Source organism: Phalaenopsis equestris, unplaced genomic scaffold, assembly GCF_001263595.1.
Source record: "Phalaenopsis equestris unplaced genomic scaffold, ASM126359v1 Scaffold000369, whole genome shotgun sequence".
NCBI lineage: Eukaryota > Viridiplantae > Streptophyta > Magnoliopsida > Asparagales > Orchidaceae > Phalaenopsis > Phalaenopsis equestris.
Genome location: NW_018164811.1, coordinates 652,931 through 655,570, shown reverse-complemented (window position 1 = coordinate 655,570; position 2,640 = coordinate 652,931).

The window sequence follows — 2,640 nt, the reverse complement described above, 5'->3', positions numbered from 1 at the left end:
TGACGATTAAAGGAACACAGATGCTTGGATGATTATGTGGTGGGGATTATGATTTGGGGGACATTTATTTTTATTTGAATTGAGCCTCTTACCACAAGTTGGAAAGACTTGTATAATTATTTGGGTGAAGGTCAAAATTATTTAAATTACAAAGTCACCCCTAGAGTCCTAAAAGACCCATAATGAATCATATACTACACAAAGTGTCATGGTCTAAAAATGAAAATTCTTAAGTCAGAAATGAACAGCTAAATACTCTGAAAATTTCTAAACCTTAACTTGATTTTGGGATATAAGTACAAAGATCTTTTTAATTACAAAAAAATGCCCTGAATGGCATTTCATTTATTTAAAGCTAACACTACGAATCATGAAGGTTAATTCCCTAAAATAAATTGATACTCAATTTAATAGGAGTTCTTAAAGCACATAAAAAAGGTGATGACAGGTAAGATAATTGTTAGAGCGTGTGTTTACAATTGTGCCATTTTCGTAACACTTGAATAACTTTCTCCATAAGGAATCCTAGCTGAGAAAAGTTTCCACACATATGCTAGTTAATTCGAAAGAGATAAAAGTATTAAAGGAACCCATTTTTAATTATTAATATTTCAAATCATCTAAAAATGGCAGATAAATTCAATATATTATAGCGAGCTTAAATGAACTCAGGATGACTAACAAAATTTTGGATTCTTCTTGAACCACATTCTGGATGTCCTAGCAAGGTTTTAAGCATTTTTTTAGGGCATTTGAACTTATTGTGAATTTTGAAGAAAGTAATGAAAAAATGTTATATATATATATATATATAATTGATTAAATAAAACATCAAATTTCATAGAATCAATCCGATACAACTTAACCAAAAGTGAAACTAATGCTTAGGGGTTTGAGCTTTAAAAGGCATGCTGAAACCCTCCTTGGTAATTGGAAACATTTAAATGGCGAGATGGATCATAAGTTGGAGGTGTTGATGCAAGCATTGATGCAAAAGACATCTATTGTTAAGTATGGGATAGTGGAATAGTATGGTATCTCCTAACCCGATGACTTCATGAGGGTATAGAATTGGTGTTACTATCCTCTAATGTTTGGTAAGAAGTTGCCCTTACTCTCACGAGTTGCTAGTAGTCCTAGCCCAAGGGCGTGACTAACTCTTGAACTGTCTAGTTTATAAAATACGTGAACATATTTTTTTGGTAAAACTAATATTTTACTTGCCAAATGGAAGTTAAAATTATTTATATGCGTGATAAATGAAGAAATTTTGAATTATTCCTCTTTTTTAAGTTCATTTGTCAGACACCCTGATCGAGATAAGGGTTGTCCTCCCCTGATTGTGTTGATAGCTCTGTACCCTATGTTGGATCTCGTATGAGTAGATGCTAATGGTTGCCCACAAATGTCCCTTGAGATTAATTATTAGGGCCACTGGTCCTAAGCCTGAGCCCACTCCTAACTCATGAATACTTGTGTCCAGCTCTGACTTTCATAAACCTGTCACTGACTTCATACAAACACATGCACTTACGCCCTCTATATTTTTTTATTTTTTTCATAATCGCATGTGATGTGTAACCTTAATCTCTTTGCGATAACATTAGAGGCGACAGGTGCACATCACTAATCTCTTCTCATTTACTGAATTTAGTTTCACAACACATCCTTTATTTATATGCACAACAACGTTAATTTCCCTATTTATTATATGTAAAAAAAAGCCCCCTAAGCTAAGAAACATATAAGACATGTTTTGGATGGAAAATCTCACATCCTTTATTTATATGCACAAAAATGTTAATTTCCCTATTTATTGTATGTAAAAAAAGGCCCCCTAAGTTAAGAAACATATAAGACATGTTTTGGATGGAAAATCCTAAATACACCTTCCCTCCCCTTAGAGTAGAAAACTCCAAAACAAAGAACCCAGAATAGGTTGTTTATAGAATGAGGTAATGACGCGACCTAGCGGTGGACAACTTGAATGACAATCAAGACCAAAACATGAAGCGAAGGACTATCCTTAACTAAACTTTTTATAAACTTAAACAATATAAACTCATTGGACTTCGAGGTTTTTCATCTAGCACAATGTAAATCCTCACATTATTTTTTAGGCTTTTGCACGATTGTCTATCGTACGATTTCATCCCTAACTCTTTTTATGATCTCGAGATTGTTCATTTGTTATGACATAAATCCTTCTATCTTCCTAGGCTGTTTGTACGATCATATGCCGTACAAACGTAAGTCCAAAATTTTAAATAAATGATAGGAGTAAACATCAAATAATATCATTTATAGAATGTAAAGCCAAATAATAAGATAGTTTGAGAAGTCATTGAGATCCTCCTCTGAGTCTGTGACATCCTCTATTATTCCTTTGGTATCCAAAATAGCTATCCCTATTCGAGCCATTCCCATCTCATTTTCTTATGAACAATATTGAAAAATAAATTTTGAATTATTGAAGTTGAAACCCCGATCCTAATCAAGAGTTTTCTTGAGTTACTTTGGTTGCTTAAGATGTCATTAACTATAGGGGCTTACTCTTGTAGGAGAATTAGTAACCCAGATAATCTAAACTCTGTATAATCTACATATTAGATAGGAGAATTATTGCTCATAAGCTTCGTA